This window comes from Sarcophilus harrisii, chromosome 6 (genome assembly GCF_902635505.1).
Source record: "Sarcophilus harrisii chromosome 6, mSarHar1.11, whole genome shotgun sequence".
NCBI classification, from domain to species: domain Eukaryota; kingdom Metazoa; phylum Chordata; class Mammalia; order Dasyuromorphia; family Dasyuridae; genus Sarcophilus; species Sarcophilus harrisii.
The window spans coordinates 246,864,322-246,888,829 of NC_045431.1; the positions used below are offsets into that span (position 1 = coordinate 246,864,322).

Sequence of the window (24,508 nt, forward strand, 5' to 3'; positions counted from 1 at the left end):
ACATCAACAATAGGGTAAGATCAAAAGAGAAATTGTCACAATAAAGATAAAAATAATAATCATGTTATATAAATGAAGTGCAGGGGAAGAATAGACATAGGCATTAGAGGGGGGAGGAGGGCTCGTAATTCTGAAAACTTACTTACATTGGGAATGGGTTTAATAGGCAATACTACATATATACTATAAAGGGTATAGCATCCTCTAAAATTTGTAAAAAAAAAAATAATGGGGGAGGGATAAATGGATGGGGAAGCAAAGGGTGAGGGAAGAAGACAAGACAGGGATCTCTAGGTGGGGTGTGTGTGTCAAGTAATAGTAAGTCAAGTTATGAAGCAGAATTTAATGAATGAACCAGCAGAGATAGGAAAGATATTTGTATGTAAGATGTGTGTGTGTGTGTGTGTGTGTGTGTGTGTATCAACATCTGTATATATAAATATACCTTTTCTTGGAGGTGGTAGGAGGGATAAAAGGAAGAGATATCTGTGTTAATGTGTATATGTATGTATGTATATATCTAATGTATGTACATATAAATATATCCTTTTTAAACTATAGCCTGCTTGGAGATTGTAGAGGAAATGAAAAAGGGAAAAAGAATAAACTAAGTAAGGTTTGCAGCAAAGAATAAAAGAATAATTTACAAAGAAGTAAAGATGGACACTCATGAATATAATTTCTTTTACTAATACATATATATGTATATATACTTTTTAAAATTGGTATTTGTTATATGTTTTGAATACTATGTTGTGTTCTGCTGGACACATGATAATGTTCTCTTTTGTTTCATTTTGTTTTATATTGCTTTTCCTGTTTTTCTTTTTGCTTATTATGTTTCTTCAAATAAAATTAATTAGGAAAACTAAAAAAAAGACAAAAAAAACTGTCTTTTGCCTTTATTTGTACCTCCAGCACTTAGCACAGTGTCTGTCACAGAGTAGGTGCTTAATATAATACTTGTTGCCTTGACTTGATTTGACATAGTTGGTTCAATATTCAACTATTGACATTTTGGAATGAGAATGGTTAGATGTTTAAACTGTAGGCTCTTAAGTGCTAGAAGGTATCTTCTCCTGTGTATGGTGGTTTAAGTCTTGTGATAAGTGGGGGTTTGGGTTGTGCGATTGTTGTAAGTCTAAATAGTACTTTTTGGGGGTTGAGTGTATTTTTGATTTATCTGGGAGGAATATTGGTGGTGTTCGGTTATACTGCAGCTATTAGCACAAATAGAAACCCGAGTAGGAAGTTTTACTACAGCTTTACCATATAATTTCAAATTAAAGACCTGGTGATGAATAACTTACCACCTAGTGGGAAAGGCCATTCTTTTCCCCCAAGTTTAAAAAAAATAATTCTAAGCATTAGGAATTTCCCCCTAATCTTGAGTCTAAATTTGTATATCCTTCAACTTTTATCCATTTTTTTTCTAATTTAACTATTTAGTGACAAAGAGAGCAAATCTAATCTGTTCTCATGGATTTTCCAGTCCTTAAAATTCTAGACTACAAATAGTATTTTCTCAACTCTTCCTCCCCTTCCCACCTCCATTTTCCCCCACTAAATTTTTTTTTTTTGGTGGCATGAATTCCATAATTTTGAAAATCCTATTCTCCATTTTGGATGTAGTATAGATTTATGTCCACACTAAAATTTCCCACTAGCACAAGTGAACATGTTCCAGATATGATATGAGTGGTGATGAATAGAAAATAGAGTGGATATCATCATCTGCATTTTAAAGCCCTTATATGTAATCCAATTCAAGATGAAACTTTCCTCTGCCATTTCAAATTCTTAGCTTCCTTGAAACTCCCATGGTTTCAAAGTCTTTTTCATATGAACTCTTTATTTAGCTAAATAAAGCTTCCTTGCTCTTTACTTCTAAAGCTATGATTATACAACCAACCCTTGAATTTCATTATGGGACTTTGAAAGTGGGGTTGGTCATAATAAATATAAAGCCAGAAAGCTGTCACTATGATGTGATAGGAGACAATGGTCTAGGGTTGAAATGCAATACAATGAGCTACTCTGGAATTCAAGACCTAGCTCTGCTATTTCTTGGTTTGGTGTTCTTGCGAACTCTTGATCCCCCTCACTTTTCTTGTCTGTCAAATGAAGGGGTTACAGTGAAGCTGGAAGGAGTATGACAGGACAAGAGAAAGAAGAATGAGTTAAATGGTAGTGTCCATATTCTGGTTCTCCTTAGCAAAAGTTGTACAAGTAATGAGTCTATCAGCAAACATTTGCTAAGCATTTACTATGTGGCAGGCACTGTGCTAAACTCAGGGATAAAAAAAATGGAAAAGCATGATCCCTACCCTTAGAAATTCATATTCTAATGAAAGAACTCACTTCTCTTTGTAATAGATATAATCAACCAAATGCCAAGTGTTCTTGGGGACCTTCCAGGTGGCAAAAATAAAGACTTTGTAAAATAACTTTTTTTGTAAAATTATTTAGCCAAATTGGGGGCACTGAAGATCGAGCAACAAAACTAAAAATGAAAAATTAAAAAGAATTAGGCAAAGAGGGAGCCTTCGCTAAAGCAGAATCCAGGGCACATATCTGCCCCATTCAATTTGCCCTCAATGTTCATTTTAAGGTGAGTAAAGAGGCTGGAAGGTGAAAAGAGACACATGGCTTGACTGACTCAAGACCCTGCACTACTTTCAGGATGCTCCAGAAAAGCATAAATGGAATTGACCAATAAGCCTATATCTTTTAATCAAGATCATCAAAATCACTTTGAAATCCTATAGTCAGGAGCAGGTGCAAATATGACAGGATCTAATGAAGATATGAAGACATTGACTTGATTGGTATCTGAAACAGAAATGTGACTAAACACAAGTATTCTTTCTTAATCACTCCCATCCTCTTTCACTTAGAAAATATTAAATATCAAAGAAAAGTAAAAAGAGAGATTTAGAACCAAAAAGGTATAATAGAAAGGCCCAGAGACTTAGGGAATCTCTTCCTGGAGGGACCAGCAAGATGGCTATGAATTCAGCAACATCTCCCTCTTACCTGAGACTGACCAGGGAAGCAGGAGCAAGAGGACAAAGGACAAATCTTGAAGAAAGGAATTCCATCTCAATATCATCCCATCAGAGTCACTGTAACTATGATTATGGGCAACTCATTTAACTTCTCTGACTTATTTTCTTCATCTGAATGAAAAGGGAAATGGATTCAATAAGTTCTGAGATTCCTTCAATCCCAGATACAAGTCAGAGTTTCTATTAGTCTTCACTAAAAGAGAACCCTCATCTTCAGAGACCTCACTCCCTTGATGAGACCACAAAACTGCCCAGGCTGTCCTGAACCATGCCATCTCCCAAGCTCTAGTGGAACATGAAACCTAAAACTTGTGGACCGTGTACCTTGGGACCTTTGTCTCTCAAACAGAGTCTCATTTATTTACGATAAAGGGTCAGTTCAAGTTATCTTTTCTCAATAGAAAATCCATGCCGTGTTTTTCTTACTTAGCCAATTTTAGGGATCAATTCATATTACTTTAGAGGTGCCCTTAGAAGTCCCCCACTTCAATCCTCAGTTATAAAATATTTACCTGATGTTGCCAAGATGGCACTTTGTACACTTGAAAGCCCTATAAACAAATTGATTATTGTTCTACCTAAATCAAGTGGCAGCTCTGTTCCTGATCTGGATTTTGTCACCATACTCAGCTCCCATCTCCCCCTGGAAGAGATTACATTATCTGGGCTCACCTAACACCGGAATGTTCCTCTGTCACACCAGCCCCCTTTTCTACATGTAAATTATTCCTGGAGCCTTCATTTTGGGAAGAGACTCACTCTGACTAATGTTTTCCTTCTCGACTCGGTTTTTGACTTTTCAAATATTGACAACAACCTCAGATATTGCCAAGGCTCCTCATTTATCTCTGCCCTTAGAACATAACTCTTTGAGGACAATGACTTTTTTATATTTGTAGCCACAGTGTTTAGGACAGTGACTGGAACACTGTTATTGCTAATGTTCAGTCATTTTAGTCATATCCAATTCTTTGTGACCCATTTGGAGTTTTCTTGGAGTAGATTGCTTCAGTTCCTTATCTGTAAAATGAAGTGGAAAAAATGGCAAACAGCATCAAGTGACTTGCCCAACCTCACCTGGCTTGTAAATGTCTGAGGCTGCTGAAAACATGTCTCCCTTTAGGGATACAACCTCAATGATGAGGTTACATGGCTGTCGAGACTACCTGGTTTGGAAAGGCCATTGTGTCTTCCAAAAGAGCTACTGTCATGGCTTGGAAATCCTCTTTTCTGAAAGTCTTTTCTGACTTGTTGGAAAAGGAAAGTGAAAAAGTTCAAGTATAACCTTACGTGATAATTGAGACACTTTTAACAGAGTACACATAATTACATTAACAGATAGGGCTAAGTGGAAAGCAAGCTGGATAGTGGATAGAACACTAGGTCCAGAGTCAGGAAGAGCTGACCTTAGGCACTTACCAATTGTGTTACCGTGGACAAGTCACTTATTCCCTGTTTGCCTCACTTTCCTCAAATGTAAAATGAGGATAATAATAATGCACAACTCCTGGTGTTGTTGTGAAGATCAAATGAAATAATATTATTTATAAGTGATTGATATTTATGAATGAAATAATATTTATAATGTGCCAGATAGTAATTATTTAATAATATTTGTTCTCATTCTTTCCCCAGACTAGAATTGCTTTTTGTCCAGAGAAAAATCCATGCTATGCATTCTGTCTTTAGCCAATTTCATATATTGTGGATTTTCAGAATTCTGAAAGCCCATTAAAACCACATCAGCACCTGCCCTAACTGTCAGGGGATCTCTATTAACTCTAGGGTGAAATGTAAACTCTTCATTCTGACATCTAAAGAACTGAAATGCTCAGCTCCAATGTCTTTGATTGTTATTTTAAATATGATTCACCTCTGTATTCATCATCATGTATTTGTATGTGTGTATATATGTATGTTACATACACATATATATGCATAAACATGTGTCCATATGTCTACACACATATGTGTCTATTTAAATTTAGATGGCAGTAGTTATGCATACATGTGCAAACATATAGATACATTGTTTTCATTCTATGTGTGCAGTATATGTATTTTGTGTGTTTGTCTTCATATACACAATATATATGTACATATATACATTTATATAAAGTGGTAGAGATATTTGTAATATATATTATATTTTTTTCACTGGACCTGAAATTTTATTTGTATAAGGAACTATGGGGTTTTGAGGGAGAAATGTGTTATACTCACCAGGAGAAACCATTTAATGGAAATTAGAAATACTGTACAAGTATTCAACCCCCCAACACTCCCACAGTGACCTTTTGGCCCAAATTCTCCTCATTGGGGATTAGGAGGAAATGTGTCCAACCAGAGCATTAAACTCACGAAGCTGTTGTCAGAATTAAATGACTCTGCCCCTTTTGATGTCCTTCTGTTATACTCCATTGTATGTGATAGTACGGCATTTTAAAAAGCTCTCATCAAAAAAAAAATATTTCATTAGTTAGTCTTCTGCTGCCCCTGTTGAGCCTACATGGAGCATCACTATGTCAATATCTTTGTATATAAGTAATTCTTGCCCTTCTGCCAGTTCCATTTCAGGAAAAACAGCAAAAAGGGATACTTCAGCTGGATCTGGCCTCTCACTTGGCCACCCCAATCATGGTTCTTTCTATGAGAGACTCAGCAAACTCTTCTGAGTAGACAGGACTGTTTGAAGCCTACTTTCAGTTAACTTCACAGAGAGATAAAGATGTCAAGAGAAAGAAGCAGATGAAGAAGGTGAAATAGGCAGGAAAAGCTACAAAAAAAAGACATGACCATCATGGGGATGAAGAAGGCACTGGATGCTGCTGTGGTTCATCTGCAAATCAGAGTCTCAGCCATTCAAAACCGAAGAGTAAAAAGAAATCCAGAATGCTAATGTGGACAGACAGAAAGATTCTTAGCCTAGGAATCTAGACCTTAAGCAAGAAAAATCTTCAAAAATGAAGAAACCAGAGAAAGAATATTAAAGTACAATATTTAAAAGGATGCTCTTCAGAATGGACTATTCTCCTCCTCATTTGCTGATATAGACACAGGCCCTGACAATAAATTCTTTTGAGATCACTGGAGCGTTATTGATTTCATTTTCACATTCAAAAACTTCCCTTTCTAACATTTGTCTTACCATATATAATCAAAAGGTAACTGTAAGTGTTTATCGTCATAGAGGTTTCAATATATGAAAAAATTTGTGACTTCATCGTCTTACCATGACTTCATAGTATTAATGGAAATTATAGGCCTTCTGTGTCTTAGTAGATGGATGAATAAAATATATCCCATAAAAACACACACATATACACATATATATTCAATTTTAAAAAATACTCTGTATCTAACTGGATAAGCTTCTGACTGTGCGTATCCAAACTTTGTTGCTACTGGTTTTTAATCATGTCCAAGTCTTTGTGACCACAACTATCCACGGGATTTCTTGGCAAAAATACTAAAATGGTTGCCACTTTTTCTCCAGCTTTATGCAAGCAGGATTTAAGTGACTTGTCTAGAGTCACACACCTAGTAGATGTCTGAGATCAGATTTTAACTAAGATGTTCCCAACTTTAGGTCAAGTGGTCGATTCACTGTGCCATCTAATAGCTCATCTTCAAACATAGCTAAACTGAACTTCAGGTTCCAATCTACTACTGGACATATGCTGTACTTTACTGGCTTAGTCTTTGAGAACTCGACTTCTCCTCTAGTCACAATGGCATGTAGATGGCATATGAATAAATAGCATAAAGAACCAATTCAATTTCATAAACTTTGTTAATTTTCATTTTTAGAACAATGGTAAAAATATTTGTTAATATATAAATTCAAACCTAGAATGTTTTACCTAAGTTTATATAGAGAAATTGTAAGAGTTGGGGTTATCCCATATGAAATACAGATACTATTGATTCTTCCCCACTGGAAGAAGCCATATTCTCAGTAGCAAGTATACCTTTTCATAGGGCACCACTACAAAAAGCATATAATCAATCTCAATATTTAAAGACCCTTTGTGAACTTGCAATGAATTATTTTTACCTATCCCAAAGCCAATTATAAGATCATAGAATGTCAAAAATCTAGATCTAGAAGTGGCCCCAGAGGCCAGTTAGTCCAAATCTCTCAATTACAGATGAATAAAGCAAGTCCCAGTCTTTTTGTCTCTCTGTCTCAATTTTCTCATTTATCTAATAAATATAATAACATGTACTGAAAATTAAAAGCTGCCTGGTAGTTGAGTTGTTATGAAGGTCTAATGAGAAAAGTTTTAATTCAAGATTTTTGAAAAATTAAAAATTTGGTCTAAATACAAAAGAAAGAGAAGGAGAATAAGAAAAATGAGAAAGTAGTGAAAGAAGAGAAGAAAGAAGAGGGGAAAAAAAGGAAAATGAGAAAAGTCCTAGCCATGGAAAAAATGAGCTAATCATCGGATGTCTAGAGAACATTTAGAGAACATACAAAAGCACTATTCAGCACAAAACAGGTTTGACAAAATCACAGTCAATCAGTACATAAGCATTTACTAAGTATTTACTGTATAAAATATTGTACTAGTGCTGGGTAAGAAAGCTCAAAAAAAAATCTGTCTCTATCCTAAAATTTCCATTGGTAGAGAAACTGTATAAATAACCATGTACATACAAGATATTATACAGAGTAGATGGATGGCATTGGGAACAGGGAAGCATTAACAATGGGTCACTCAGACAAATGATAAGGAGATGAAGAGAGAAAAGACAAAAATTCCATATATATATATACTCCTACTTTAAATCTGCTGTCTTGCCTTGTTTCATTTCGGCAAAGGATGCTCCAACAGTGAGAACCTCCTATGTTTCTATTTGTACTACTCCTCATTGCCTGGTTCCTTTTGTGTGTTGTTTCCCTTTTTAGATTGGAAGTTTCTTGAGAGCAAAAATTGTTTTTATTTTTTAGCAATTGTACTCCCAGCACTTAGTTTCTCACACATAAGAGTCACTTAATAAATATTTACTGCATCAGATGGAATTGGTTTGGACTCAAGAACATATAGTCTTGGAGAACAGAATGATGACTGATGATGACTGAGAAGGAGTGATCAGATGGATAGGAGATTGGAAGGGTCAATGTCATGAAATGCCAGCAAGAACACAGCATCCAGAAGGAGGCAGCAATTAACCATAGCAAAGTCTGCACAGAGGACAAGGAGGATGAAGATGGAGAAAAGGCCACCAGAATAAATGCCTAAGAGATTATTGGAAATCTTTGAATAGAGTAGTTTTGGTAACAAGGTTGGAATGAAGATCACAAAGCATAAAGCAAAGGGAAGGGAGAGAAGTGGAGAAAATGAGCTTGTAGCCTTTGCTAAGGAGATAAGAGAAAATACTATAACCTGAAAGCATGGTAGAGCCACGTTAAAGTATTTTAAGGATGATGGAGACATAAATGTGCATCTGGTCAGTAAGGAAGGAGCCAGGAGTCATTATATCCATGGCTAGGATTCTTCTTGTTTTCCTTTTCTTTCTCCTTTCTTTTCCTTCACTGCTTTCTCTTTTTTCTTATTTCTCCTTTGTTTCTTCTTTTTGTTTTTATATCATAATTTTAACCTTTCAAAATTCTTGAACTAAACCATTTCTCATTAGACCTTCATAACAATTCAACTACCAGGTACCTTTTGATTTTCAGTAAATATCAAATAATACTGAAGATTAGATCTAAGCACTCCAGTTTCTCATTTAAAACCTTCTGCAGTTCCTCTTTACAGGGTGATGTTATATAATCCCCATAGTGGCAGCAGTAGCAACAGTCAAAAAGAGACAATGAGAGGCTCAGATCAGCTGGAATGGGGATCAACAGCAGCAGGGAGAAACAAAGAAAAGAAGGGAGAAATCAAGCAGAGAGGAGAATTTAATGGGGACCAGGACCAGGAAAAGGAGTAGAGTGAATGACAAGAAGACACAGGATGCTAAGAAATATCAAAGGAAGAAATGCTCCTTCAGAGGTCCTTTGACCACATGTGGCAGGTATGCATGCATACATATGTAGTATATATATAGATATATATACACACATATGTGTGTCATACATATATCTCCTCTTCCCACTGACTATAGCACTTATCCCAGTCTTACAGTGAGCATTGTCAACTGAGTGAAATCCATACTGAAAAAGATAAATTGTATGAGACAAAACAAAATGAAGGAAATGAGTACATGCCCCAGATTTAAGGTCATTGCTAGGTTTTTGTAAATACACATAATGTGGCTATGAAAAATTTTGAAGACATTCTGTTTTTATTTTAACATTACCATCAGGCTATTTCCTAACAATGGAATTATTGATCAAAATATAGGATAAGTTTTATGAACTTTATTGTCCACTGTCAGATAACTCTAGAAAGCTTCTATGTGTTTACTAATATAATTGAACAGATTTATGATATGGATGGTGAAGATCTCATTTAAACTGGATACCAACTGAAAAATGCAACTGCATATATATAGATGTATTTCCCATAAAAATAAATCATGCTTCTGCCTGGAAAACACGTAGGGGTTCCTTGATCCATGGGCTAACATCTAATGCATAACTGTGTTTTTAAGACCATTGTTAAAAAGCTATAAAACAAATAAAGCTGTTATAGAAAAGGTACACTAGGAATTTCCAGGGTTGAAACAGATTAGGAGGATGCTGTTGGTGATTATCCTTTATTTGCAGAGGGGACTGATGAAATGTGATATTTTAATTTGAGAGTTATTGGATTTCACTGAGTCAGAGTTGTACAAAGTCATCATCCTTCTTCTCTCTTCCAGAATAATTGAAGTCTAAAGGCAAGACAAAAGTCAAGATGATTGATGATGGCCCGGGAGACAGCAGATGATCTTGTTACCTCTGATGTCTAATCTCCACAGAAACACTTTAGCTGCCTTCATGGCCACTGAACAAATTGTTCTCTTCTGCCCATTCCTCTGAAGTCATCTTTCTATTCTTAGGATACAGATCTCTCTAACTCAGCAAGAAGTTTGAGTCCCATCAGTAACCTGCAACCTGGTTTAGCCCATCTTCCAAGAAGTTGTTACCCTGCTGTGGATGCTACAGCTTCTTGGAACCATGGGTGAGCTCTACAAGGGACTAAGTAGTCCTGGAAAGGCTTTGTACCAAATGGAGGCGAGAAGATGTGCATATGAAAGGAGGACAAGTGGGAGAATTCTCAGCCTGTGCTGACTGAAGCTCCTAAAGATTCAATGTCCTCAAACAAATTTGAAAGGCAAGTACATTTGTACTGAGGATTGTGGATACGATGACTCCTCAAGAGCCCTTATCTGCTTATTCAAAAAAATTTCCAGCCTCTCTTGGTTTTAGGAAGTTTGCAAGGCTTGAGAATCCCCTGCCTTTGGGGAATGGTAATAGGGACAATGTTTTCCTATGGAAAGAGGGCACGAGGGTAGATAAAAGGCCGTAGGGCCTCCCTAAAGGTATCCTGGAAGGTGTAGATATGGGAATCATCGGTCACATTGTAGAAAGAGATGCAGCCAGCTTCATAGTCCAGGAAAATCCCCACTATCTTGGGGGCCACTCCCAAGTGGAGACGGGTTGGAGGGTTAGAGAGAGCCCAGTACTCATTCCCTTTCTTCAGAGAGATAGTCCAGAACCCAGTTCCTGGTGTGATTGAGCATTCCTTTTTTCTCACGACTGAGTCCTTACCGATTCCCACGGTCCACTTCATCGTATCTTCTACCTGTACCTCCCAATAGTATTGTCCTGAAGTGAATCTGTCCTTGCCCAGCACACAGTACAAGGTCTCTAAGTCCCCAATGAGCTTGGGGTTGTTTTTTTGAGAGATTTTTTCATCCATTCGAGGAAGGAGGAAAGGACGAGCTGTGGCGGCACTGAAAGTGACATCCACTGCAATGAAACATACACATTCAATCCCAGTGTTCGAAACAAGAGCCTACAACTATGCTCTCTGGCTTCAACTGGACCTCCCAATGATATCCTTTATTTAATGGTCTTTCATCTCTTGATAATTCCCTAGATCATATTTCCCAGCTGCTGGATATTTCAAATCGCCTCCAAGTTCAAGGCCCCAAACTCTCCTCCAGAGACAGGCACATTAACAGTGAGTCAATGCCTTCCCACCAATTTTGTTGAAAAATGCAAGATCATCTGGCCAAACATCTTTCACCTTCCCTTTTCTCTTCAATATATGCTTGTATTTTATGTGCTCTGTCTGATTTTCCCTATCTCAGAGGAATGTCTGTTTCCATCTACATTTACTGCCCCCATTACCATCAAACACACACATACACACACAAGCAAATAAAAATAACTTGCTTTAAGGTACAAATAGTATGTCATATTACCTACGCAACAAAACTGGAAGGTTGTTGCTATATTGTTCCCATTTGCAACTGAGGAAACTGAGGCAAACTAGTTAACTGACTTGCCTCTGGTAACACAGCCATTATTTGAAACCAATTTTGAACTCAGTCTTGCTGAGTCCAGTATGTCCCTGAGCTGCTGAATCTATTTTATTTCTATTATGATATAGTTACACTTCCTTGAAATCATGCCTCCATATACTTTCTAGGTTAGGGTTCCTTTTATTGTATTAGGAAGGAACAGTTAGAGAGGTAAGAGAAAAAGAATAAGGGGAAAGGGATGTCAAATAATAGTATATTGTTACAAAAACCAAGAGAAGAGAGGTCAAGAAGGGATATATAAAATAAAATCGAACAAAATAATTAAATTCTTTCAAAACCTTAAAATTCTATATAAATATGAACTGTTTTTCATAGAATCACAAAATCTCAGTTAGAAGAACTTGAGGCCTTTCAGCCCAATGTGCAACTGAAAGAGAACTACTTCAAATAAGGATGTTCACTATATTGTTAGTCAGTAGATTAACAAACATGAATTAAATGCTTACTTTGAGCCAAACTATACTAAGTACTGCATTAAATCAAGTTACAACCATTTCTTAATCATCTGCTATAAACAAGTTACTGTGCTAAACTCTGAGGATACAAAACAGAGAATGAAACAAAGACCTCAATTTAGGGAATAGTGGGACATAGATTTTAGTTAAAAGGGACCTGGGAAGCCAACTTATTTCGCTGCCCACATACACACACTTTTTACAGATGAGGCAACCAAAGCCTGCAGAGTTTGAATGTATTTAACAAAAGCTGGTTAAATAACAGAGGGAGAATTGTAGCCCATACCCTTGACCCTAAAATCAACACTCCACCCTCCACCACTTTGTCTTCAGACCATCCTTTTGCCTTATAGTGATCTGTAATTGTCAAGTTTTTCTTTACCTCTTACTTATTTCATCCATTTTTTCCATCTGCTTTCTGTCCAAGCAGAATAATTATAATCCCTATTTCACATGGCAGTTTTCGAATACTTGAACAACTTAAATATGTTCATTTATATTAAAAAATATAGCTAGGATTTTATATAGCACCTGCTATTTGCAATCCTCATATATATATAGTATGCTTTATAATTATCTCATTTCATCTTCACAACAACCTTGAAAGGTAGAGAATCCCCATTATGATCTCCATTCTACAGTGGAAGAAATGAGGTAAACTGAAGCTAAATGACTTGCCCAACATCATATTTAGTTGGATTTGAACTGAGATCTTCTTGACTCCATGTCCAATGTGCAATTCAGTGTACCACCAAGCTTTCCCAACATGTCTAGCTTAAATATCCACAGTTTATTAAACAGGTTCTCACTTGCCATCAATTTAAGGCCCTTAACAACTCCCTTCCCTGGAGTCTTAACTTATAAATGTTTTTCCTAATGTATGGCACCCACAACTAAAATCACTAATACTTCCGATGTACACAACGTACAGTGGAACTCTCATCTTCCTAGTCTTGGCTGTTATTAAGCTTCTTTCAATGAGTATTTGGGAGGTATTAGATTCTTCTCTGTCATCCAACACTGTTGAATTAAATGGAGCTTGCAGGGCAAGATAATCTCAGACCTAGTTCAAAGACATTTTGTGCTCCCCTCCCATTTTGCTTCTAGTCTCTTCAGTTTACCTCTGTATTTCTGGGCAGTTTGCAAGTCTGAAACAAAACCAAAAGAGGAAATATGATTAAAATTCCAGCACAAGGTAAAGAGGCTCAATTTAGCTGCAACCACAGGGGCTGGGACCTGAACCATTCTCCATCTTTTACCCAGTCATTATTGATTACTCACACTCAGCTCTAGTCATTCTTGAGTTCTATTAAGAATTAGGATCCCTATTCTCATATTTTCAGCTCATTAGAAAGTCTGCACCTAGCCACATGGAGATTATTAATAATAATAATAAAAATTATAATTCATAACTAGATTCTCCCCCCAAAATAGAAGCAATTAGTAAAATATATTCAAAGCACAAATAAAATAAGCTATTTTGTAGTAAATTTACTTCTGCACAATAAGGATCATTAACTATTGACACATTTTTCTGAAAGGCTGGGAGTAAGGTCTCACTAGTATAAAAAATCAATTTTTGCATGCCTTTTAACTAATTATTTTCCAATTTTTTTCTCTGCCTTTGTTTAATTAAACTTCCAAATTTAGTTTAGAGTTCTTCATATCCTGCCATCCCTCATGACTCTATGATATACTTGTAATTACTTCTATGCCGTATCTTAAGCATAACTCTCTATCTTTATATCCCCAAAACTTAGCACAGTGCCTGCCTAAATGTGTCTTGACTCACTCAATTTTTGAGATGACAATATTTTGTCTCTCAGGAGTTTCTTTTTTGTAAAATCAACAACACAAAGAAATGAGAATTTTTCCAAAGCATTCAGTCTCCCCATTTTTATTTGTATAAAAATGGTGAAAATCTTTAACTTGCTATGTCTGTCATTATAAATATCTGGGGAGAAAGAGAAAAAGAAGAAAGTCAATAATTGATCGCATCACTGTGGATCAGTTTTCTCATATATAAAACTATGGACTGATCAGACACTAAGGATACTTCCAACATTAAATCTATAAAACTAAGATCATACTGACTAGCATTAGATATGTTATGCCTCAATGCTTCCCATTCACTGATTTTTTTCCATAATTTCCATTATTACGTCAATTAATTAGCGAAAAACTCTATTAGGGAAAATAAAGATTTTAGAGGAAAAGTAAAATGGACAAAATCTGCTCTTTCTAAAAGTTGAGGTTAGGTGATTGCATTGGTGGGAAGGTCATACTGAACAGGTCATTTTCTGAAACTTTCCATAGCTATATAATATTTCCATATGCATATCACTAGATAATAATGAAGAGGTTATGACTCACCCATTGCACCTTTGTTCACCACTGAAAAGTAGAAGAAAGAGAGATGAGGACAGAGAGAATCACAGATATTGAGACATAGTAGAGAGGGAAAATTAGCTTCTATATATTAGCCATTTGCAACTTTTACTTTGCCTATTTACCTAAATATTTAGGTTTCTTGATCTTGAAGTAGGCACATCGAATTTGTGTTAATCACATAGAACAGAGAATGCTTTTCAAATTACATAAGCTTACAATCTTGGTAAAGACATTTTCCCTTTTTTATTTCATTTGCAAAGTAAAAAAGGATTTATCCATGTAAACTTTAAGATGTTTCCCAGCAAAACATATGTGATTTGATCTCAGATCTTATACTGAATAGCTTTGCTCCCTTTTTGAAGTGATAACACAACAATCTATTTTCTCATTCATAATGGTAAGGACTGACTAGCCACAAAGGTCATGTCCAAATTGAAACATATAAAACTAAAATTACACGGACTTTCCCTCACTTCCCAGTGCTTCCCCTTCAATTATTTTTTCAAAATATCGATTATTTTGTCAATTAATTTAGAAGTACACTTTTGCAAAATAATACAAAACTCATCAGAGGAAAATCAAAACACACAATTAAAGTGTAGGTTATATGGGTACATTGACTTGTGGGCCATATTCATTAGCATATTTCCCTGGATACTGCCCTACTCCAAATTATTGCCACATGGAAGTATTTCAATAATGAAGAAGCTATTACATACCTGTTGCATCTTTTGTCATTCCTGAGGGGTGGGGGAAAGAGACAGGGAGAAGAAAGAGAAAAACACATTGACAGAGTGAGATAAATTAGCTTTCTTGGAATGTCCATTTGGTACAATTCAAGTGTCTTTTCTAATTATCCAAAATATTGATTCTTCTTGATCTTGAGGAAAACTCTGAATTATGAGTTAAAGAACATAGAACATTGGGGTATTTTCAAATTACTTCATTTATGATGTTGGGAGAGACGTTTTCTCCCTCCGTTGAAGTTATGGCCACAAAAATAATTTCATTTCCTTTTATTTTTCCCTGTTATATAGAATCACCAAGTGCAAATATTTGAAAATATTAAAGTAGTTATTACTCACCAAGTGCATCTTTGCTCACACCTGAGGGATGGGTGAATGATACAAGGAAAAAGAGAGAAAGAGATAAAAACGGAGACAGAGAGACAGAACAATGGAGAATGAGAGTGACGACAGATGGACAGAGAGAAAAAGAGAGTGGGGGAGTGTTAGAAAGAGAGGGAGAGGAGAGATGTAAGGAGGAAGCAGGGAGAGAGAGAGAGAGATGGGAAAGGAGAGAGAGAGAGAGAAGGAGGGAGTGAGGGGAAGAGGGAAGGAAGGAGGGAAGGAGAGAGTGAGGGAGAGAGAGAGTGAATGAATTTGTTTCTCTGGATTGCTCATTTCCCACACAGGTGATGTCTTATTTCATCGTTCTGTACTAGAGTCTTCACTCTTACTGAGGTTGAGGAATAAAGCACTGATGCAACATTCAAAAGGCATGGTTTGGGTGAATATTCTCCTAATCATTGATTCTCTCAGCTTTAAAAACCATTTTCCTTTTTTAAAGTGATAGAGTTGTAGTATGTAATTTCTAAGTTTCCTTAATATTGAACAATGTTTCAGCCCATTCCAGCTCTCACATTCATACTCTATGCTATCTTTACACAGGGATAACTGCTCTGAACCTTTACTTTCTTATCTATAAAATGATGTCATAGAACTGCATGGCCTTTTTAGATTTTCCATCTATAATGCAATTGTTTTACCAATTTCCACAAGATGCCTCATTTAATAGTGCTCCAATTGACTGACATTTTTCAAAATATCCATTTTTTTCCTCCATGAATCAATGTTTTAGCAAAACAAATATTTTACATGAAAATCTAGGCTATCGAATTGAACTCTTTACAAATACAAGGTCCTGTATTTGTCCATTGATTCTGAGTCTTCTGATCAACTCAGTTGCCAGCATATTCTATTGGTATGTTGTATCACCATATACAACTATTAGGTTAATTCAGAAGAACATGTTACTCACCAACTTCACCTTTATTCACACCTTCAAAGAGTGTGTGGAACAGAAACGGTGAAATCAAGCCAGAGACAGATGGAAAGAGGCAGAGAGACAGACAAAGAGACAGAGAAAGGGAGAGAGGTGGGAGGGAGATGGGAGTGAGGTAGGAGAGAGATGGGAAAGAGATGGGGGAGAGAGATAGAGACAGAAACAGGGAGGGAGGAAGGGAGACAGAGAGAGAGAAAGGGAGAGGGAGAATTCATTTCTCTGGATTATTCATTTAGAACATAGGGGATGCCTCATTTCATACTTCTGTTCTAAAGGGTCTTCACTATTGTTGATGTTGAGTAATAAAGCACTGACCTTTCATTCAAAAGGCAAAGCTTGGGTGAATGTTCTCATAATCATTTTCTCTCATCTTTGGAAAGCATTTTTCTCATTTTTTCCTTTTCTAAGTTGTAGTACAGAATCCCTAAGATTCCTTATCAAATAACACCATTTGACTCTTTTCCAGATCCACCTTTATGATATTTAGGGACTTTACACAGTGATAACGCCTCTCAAATGCTACTTTCTGACTGGCAAAATGAAGCCGTAGAACTGCTTGGCTGATTAGGTCACTTCTAATTTTCCATGTATAATGTGTTGATTTTTAAAAAAATGTCTATTCTTTTTTCAACGAATTAGTGTTTTGAGAAAACAAATACTTTACAGAAAAATCTAGGTTGTCAAATTCTTTTCTCTAAAATACAAGGAAGTGAATTAGTTCATTGACTCAGGATCTCCTGTTCAACTCAATTGCCAGCAGCCTCCACTGGTAGGTTGTATCACCATATACAAATATTTTGATAATGAAGAAGAAAATATTACTCACCAAGTTTTTCTTTATCCAAAGCTGCAAAGGAAGAGAGAGAGAGAGAGAGAGAGAGAGAGAGAGAGAGAGAGAATGAATATGAATTAATTTATTCCTCTAGATGACTCATCACAGGGGATGCCTCATTTCATAGTTCTGTTCTAAAGAGACTTCATTCTTTTTGATCTTGAGGAATAAAGCACAGACCTAGCATTCAAAATGCAGAGCTTGGGTGAATGTTGTTGTCATAATCATGTTTTCACTCTCCTTTACATAGTATTTTTCTCACTTTTTCCTTTTGTAAAGTAATAGAGTTACAGTACATAATCTCCAAGTTTCCTTATCATCTAACAATGAGTTTATCCCAGATCTCACATTCCTAGTCTTTGGGATTTTACCCAGTGATAACCACTCTGAACCTCTACTTTGTCATCTGTAAAATAAAGCCATAGAACTGCATGGCCTCTTTTTTATCTTTACAGTAAAATCTAGGCTTTTAAGTTGAACACCCTACAAATATGAGGTCCTGGATTTGTTCATTGATTCCAGGGTACTGATTAACTCAGTTGTCAGCATCCTCTACTGTTATGCGCTATCACCATATACAAATATTTGGATAATGAAGAAGAAAATATTATTCACCAAGTTCATATTTATCCTCATCTGCAAAGGAAGGAAGGGATGGATGGATGGAGGAAGAGAGAGAGAGAGAGAGAGAGAGAGAGAGAGAGAGAGAGAGAGAGAGAATGAGAATATATGCTTCATTTAGTATTCTGACACAATCAGTTCCTTCTCTTGGTATAAATAGGATTTTTAATCATAAACCCTTCAGAATAATTATGGATGATTATACTACTAAGAATTGCAAAGTCATTTACTGTTGGTCATCCCAGAACATTGCTATTAATTTGTATGCAGTAGAATTCATTTTGCTTAAGTTGATGGAGGATTTTCCATATTTTTTTTTGAGAGCATCCTGCTCATCATTTTCCATAAGACGATGATATTCTATCACAAATACATACATTGTCTGTAGATTATTGAGTCATTTTCCAATTGATGGGCATCCTCTCAATTTCGAATTTTACATAATTAGTTTCTATTGTGTTTGCTATTAATATAATTATATTTCTATTTCCCCTAAATTTGAAATATCCTTGAATTTCTGGCATAAATCCAACTTGATAAATAAACATGATTTCTTGAATACACAGCTATGGCCTCTGTGATCATGTTTTAATCAGTATTCTTATAGTAAGGTTCACTTCTGATATAGGTCTACTTTTTCTTTTCCTAATTTATGTCTACTGATTTGTGCATCAGAACAATAAATGCGTCATAGAAGGAGCTTCATAAGATGCCTTCTCTCTCTCTCTCTCTCTCTCTCTCTCTCTCTCTCTTCTCTCTCTCTCTCTCTCTCTCTGTCTGTCTGTCTGTCTCTCTCTGTCTCTCTGTCTCTGTCTCTCTTCTCTATTTATATATTTAGTTCATATAACCTAGGACCTAAGGATGATTTATTTTTGCAATGTTTAATCGAATTCAGCTTGAAATTCATCTCAACTCTTCCTGATTGCAAACGAGAAAGAGAGATACCATTCCTTCCTATCCCCAGATTTCTAATCTGGCATCTTCAAGGTTTCAGGGGAGGGAGAGATTTCCTTCCATTTCCTTCTGGTCTCTTGTACCTCTTCATGATGGAACAGAGAGGAAGGCTCTATTACTCTTTGTTCCTTTTGTATATTTCCTGGATTGGCACACTCCTGCATGTCATTCCTCTCTATTCTCTCCAATGTTCTGCTGGCCTGGTCTAGATAGTATGCAAGAGAAAAAATAACATTCCATCTGATTCTCTCCTTAGTCCCTTCCTCTTAGTTGACAAATGACTAAGAAGATTCTACTCTGAAGGCAAGCCCCTAAGAATACTGATAACCCCCAGAATTCATTTATCAATGATTAATAAGCATACATTCAGTTGCAAGCTCCTTTTCTTAATGATTCTGAACCACAGCCTCTAATTATTCAAATTATTCCCATCACTTTTAACCCAACTCCCACAATGTTCCATTCTAGAGCTACCCATCCCTTCTATTGTGCTCTCTGGTATTCAGTCACCATTGATAACACATATGTTTTCATCTTTAAAACTTTTCCTTTCCCACTCCTTTCATATTTTCTCTCCCACTGAAAATAAGCCCCTTCTTTATTCCATTCTTCTCGGTCTCTCTTTCTAGCGCTGGTTATATTTTTACTCATTTGTCCCACTCACTGTTTAAAATGAGGCAGTTAGAATGTCCAGACTATCCTCTATGACCTTCTATCAGTAACTTCTCCCTTTTGTGGTTCACTTAATCCAGATCTACAACTCAATCAAGTTCTGGTAGTTTTTGTTTATTGATCCCCAGGACATTATCCTATTTTTTGCAAAAGTTCAGTGACTGGCTCACCTTCTTTCATTTCTACCCAACTTCTACCTTCAGGATATAGAGGACTATGCCTAGGGTATAAGACTTCAACATACATATTGATACTCCCTCAAATAGCAAAGGAATATTTACCCTAATCTCCCAGTTCTTCAACATTTTTATTTCATAGGACCTGCTTCCTCACCACACCTCAGCTACATAGAGATGGCCATACCCTTCATCTTGTTGTCACCCATAAATTCACCACGTCTATATTTATAAACTCTGAAATAACCCTTTTATTCCACCTCTCTCTCTACTACAAAACCCCAAACCTCACTGTTCATTCTCACTCTGACTTTCTATCCCTCGACTTCTCAGGCTTTTTTTCCCCTCAAACTATTGCCCCTGAATTGAAAAATTCTCTTCCTTTCTTCATTTTGATCCACTGATAATTAGTTTTATTCTACACAATTCCCCCCCCCCCCATTTCTCCTTTGTATATTTATTCTATCAAGGATCTTGCCCTATCTAACCTCAGCAGTTGATACCTACCCACCCACAGCCTTTGCTTCAGATAGCTGAAAAAACTGGACAAAAACCACATAATTGTGTGTATAACTCAGAGGTAGAAGACATGGATTATTATTATACTTGGTTCACCTCAAATTCTTGTGATCTTTGGTATGTCACTTCTGCTGTCTAGATATGTATCATAACATAAGAAGGTATTGAATGATATACTACTCCATTTCTTCACAACTTTCTGACCTGGGGTAAGTTATTTAATTTCTCTATACCTCTGTTTTCTTATCTATGAATTGAGTGGTTTGAACTAAAAGGTCTCTAAGGTTCCTAATAATTTTCAATTTATAATTCTTTAATAAGGCTAATTCTGCTGGATACTTTGGTTTCCAGTGATTTCCCAATCACTGATTTTTTCCCCAGGTATAAATATCTATTAAATTATTGCCACACTGGGCTTTGGCACAGGTAAAATGAGAGGATTAGGCTAGATCCCTAGTCTCTTGAAGATCTAAATCTATAATCATTTGAACCTTCTTTTTCCATGTTGCCTAGGAATTATTTGTTCTCTAAATATTTAGTAAAATTCAACTAAATCAATGCAGACTAAAAGTATTTTCTTCAATAATTTCTTAAGATTCATTTCTCTTTCAGACATCTAGCTATTTAGAGCCTATATTTTTTGTTTTGCTAATTTTTGTATTTTGTATTGTTCTACATATTCATCCACTTTATTTACACTCTCAGTTTTAGCCATTTGTTGTATTTATTAGTGAAATGATTTTTTCAAGCTTATCTCTTCTTTCATATTTTCAAAATGGCTACTTCTGGGCTCTCCTCCATGTCTCTTGTTTTGTTGGTTGTCTAGGGGTCTAAATTTATGTTCTCCTCCTGATATGCCTTCCAAGTTATGAACCTTTCAATTAAGAACTTTTTAAACTACATCCCAATGGTGCTGATAAGCTGATTCTCTATTACCTTTTTCTCCTTTCTATGATAAAATATAAATTTGGAGGCATTTAGAATTCTTCATACTGCCATCCCGTCATATTTCTATGATACACTTATAATTACTTCTATGCTGTATCTTAAGCATGACCCTCTATCTTTATATCCCCTGAACTTAGCACAGTGCCTGCCATATGCTAAGCTCTTAATAAATTCTTGTTGACTCACTGTCTAACCCATTCAGTTTTTAAGATGACAATATTTTGACTCTTTCAGGAGCTTCTTTTTTCTAAAATCAGCAACACAAAGAGATGAGAATTTTCCCAAAGCATGCAGTCTCCCCATTTTTATTTGTATAATGATGGTGAAAATATTTAACTTACCACATCTGTCAGTATTAATATCTGGGAAGAAAGAGAAAAAGAAGAAAGTCAATAATTGATTTCATCACTGTGGATTAGTTTTCTCACAGATAAGATTATGGACTGATCAGTCACTAAGGACACTTCCAACATTAAATCTATAAAACTAAGACCATACTGACCAGCCCTAGATGTATTATGACTCAATGCTTCCCATTCACTGATTCTTTTCAAAATTTCCATTATTATGTCAATTAATCATTGAAAAAACCCTATTAGAGAAAACAAATACTTCAGAAGGAAAGCAAAATGGACAAAATCTCTCCTTTCTAAAAGTTGAGGTTAGGTGGTTGCATTGATGGGAAGGTCATACTGAACAGGTCATTTTCCAAAACTTTCCACTGCTACATAATATTTCCATGTGCATATCACTAGATAATGATGAAGAGGTTATGACTCACCCGTTGCATCTTTGTTCACCACTGAAAAGTAGAAGAAAGAGAGATGAGGACAGAGAGAATCACAGATATTGAGAAATAGTAGAGGGGGAAAAGTATCTGCTCTATGTTATCCATTTGCTACTTTTACTTTGCCACATTTCATGCACCTATTTACCTAAATATTTAGGCTTCTTGATCTTGAAAAAGGCACACTGAATTATGTGTGAAGCAACATAGATCAGGGAATGCTTCTCAAATTATATAAGCTTTCAATATTGGTAATGACAGTTCCTCCCTCCCCGCCCCCGCCTTTTTTTCATTTGCAGAGTACAAGGGATCTATCCATGTAAACTCTGAGATGCTTTCTAGAAAAAACATATTTGATTTGATCTCAGATCTTATACTGAAGAGCTCTGCCCCCTTTTTTTTTTAAATTTAAATTTAAATTTTTTATTTATTTATTTTATTATAGTAACTTTTTATTGACAGAATCCAGGCCAGGGTAATTTTTTTTTTTTTACAACATTAACCCTTGCACTCACTTCTGTTCCGATTTTTCCCTCCACCTCCACCCTCCCTAGATGGCAAGCAGTCCTATACATGTTGAATATGTCCTAGTATATCCTAGATCCAATGTATGTATGCAGATCCAAACAGTTTTTTTTGTTGCACAGGGAGAATTGGATTCAGAAGGTAGAAATAACCCGGGAAGAAAAACAAAAATGCAAACAGTTTACATTCATTTCCCAGTGTTTTTTCTTTGGGTGTATCTGCTTCTGTCCATCATTAATCAATTGAAACTGAATTAGGTCTCTTTGTCGAAGAAATCCACTTCCATCAGATTACATCTTCATACAGTATCTTTGTTGACATATATAATGATCTCTTGGTTCTGCTCATTTCACTTAGCTTCAGTTCATGTAATTCTCTCCAAGCTTCTCTGTATTCATCTTGCTGGTCATTTTTTACAGAACAATAATATTCCATAACATTCATATACCACAATTTACCAATCATTCTCAATTATGGGCATCCACTCAGTTTCCAGCTTCTAGCCACTACAAACAGGGCTGCCACAAACATTTTGGCACATACTGGTCCCTTTCCTTTTAGTATCTCCTTGGGATATAAGCCACTAGAAACACTGCTGGATCAAAGGGTATGCACAGTTTGATAACTTTTTGGGCATAATTCCAGATTGCTCTCCAGAATGGTTGGATTCATTCATAGCTCCACCAACAATGTATCAGGGTCCCAGTTTTCCCGCATCCCCTCCAACACTCGTCATTATTTTTTCCTGTCATCTTAGCCAATCTGATAGGTGTGTAGTGGTATCTCAGAGTTGTCTTAATTTGCATTTCTCTGATTAATAATGATTTGGAACACTCTTTCATATGAGTGGTAATGATTTCAATTTCATCATCTGAAAATTGTTCATATCCTTTGACCATTTATCAATTGGAGAATGGCTTGGTTCTTATAAATTAGAGTCAGCTCTTATATATTTTGGAAATGAGGCCTTTATCAGAACCTTTAACTGTGAAGATGTTTTCCCAGTTTGTTGCTTCCCTTCTAATCTTGTTTACATTAGTTTTGTTTGTACAGAAGCTTTTTAATTTGATGTAATCAAAATTTTCTATTTTGTGATCAATAATGGTCTCTAGTTCGTCTTTAGTCACAAATTTCTTCTTCTTCCACAAGTCTGAGAGATAAACTATCTTATGTTCCTCCAATTTGTTTATAATCTCGTTCTTTATGTCTAAATCATGGACCCATTTTGATCTTATCTTGGTATACGGTGTTAAGTGTGGGTCCATGCCTAATTTCTGCCATACTAATTTCCAGTTTTCCCATCTGCTCCCTTTTTGAAGTGATAATGCAACTATCTATTTTCTCATTCATAATGGTAAGGACTGACTACCCACTAAGGTCATGTCCAAATTGAAACATAAAACTAAAATTAAACTGAATTTCACTAGGTTCATCATGTCCCAGTGCTTTCCCTTCACTAACTTTTTTTCAAAATATCAATTATTTTGTCAATTAATAAAAAACACTCTTTTGCAAAACAAAACACATCAGAGGAAAATCAAAACACACAAGATAGCCCCTCTTTTAAAGTGTAGGTTATGTGGATATATTGATTTGTGGGCAATATTCATTATTCAATATTCATTAGCATATTTCTCTGTATGCTGCCCTACTCCAAAGTATTGCCACATGGAAGTATTTCGATAATGAAGAAGTTATTACAAGACCTGTTGCATCTTTTCTCATTCTTGAGGGGTGAGGAAAAGAGACAGGGAGAAAAAAGAGAAAAACACATTCACAGAGTGAAATAAAATTAGCTTCACTGGAATGTCCATCTGGTACAATTCAAGTGTCTTTTCTAATGAATCTATTATCCAAAATATTGATACTTCTTGATCTTGAGGAAAACTGAATTATGAGTTAAAAACATAGAACACTGGGGTATTCTCAAATTACTTCATTTTAAGATCTTGGGAGAGACATTTTCTCCCTACGTTGAAGTTATGGCCACATAGATCACTTCATTTTCCTTTATT

At 35.9% G+C, this 24,508-nt stretch overlaps 1 pseudogene; it reads right to left on the minus strand.

Annotated features, from left to right (window-relative positions):
* Window positions 1–9,427: 9,427 nt before the first annotated feature.
* LOC116420104 lies at window positions 9,428–19,030 on the minus strand (annotated as a pseudogene).
* Window positions 19,031–24,508: the final 5,478 nt, after the last annotated feature.